Here is a 265-nt window from a genome sequence, read left to right as displayed (position 1 = left end):
CCATCTCGGTGGTATGTCAGTATCACCTATACTCCAGACCACTTGCATGGTTAGCAAGCGTTGTGATCTAATGGCCCAACCGGGCAAACACTTTGGGTTCGCAAGGACTTAGAGTGCCGGGACGGGTTGGCGGATCCAACACTCTGGGTACCTCCGGGTACTTGGGGTTGGTTGAGGACTTGGTGAACAAACACTTGATATACACTCTCCGGATGTACTTCGGGTGTCACCTGTTGTCCGAGACCACTTGCATGGTTAGCAAGCG

The sequence above is a fragment of the Anopheles ziemanni genome, assembly GCF_943734765.1.
Source record: "Anopheles ziemanni chromosome X unlocalized genomic scaffold, idAnoZiCoDA_A2_x.2 X_unloc_47, whole genome shotgun sequence".
Lineage (NCBI taxonomy): Eukaryota > Metazoa > Arthropoda > Insecta > Diptera > Culicidae > Anopheles > Anopheles ziemanni.
Note: the sequence above shows the minus strand (reverse complement) of the source record.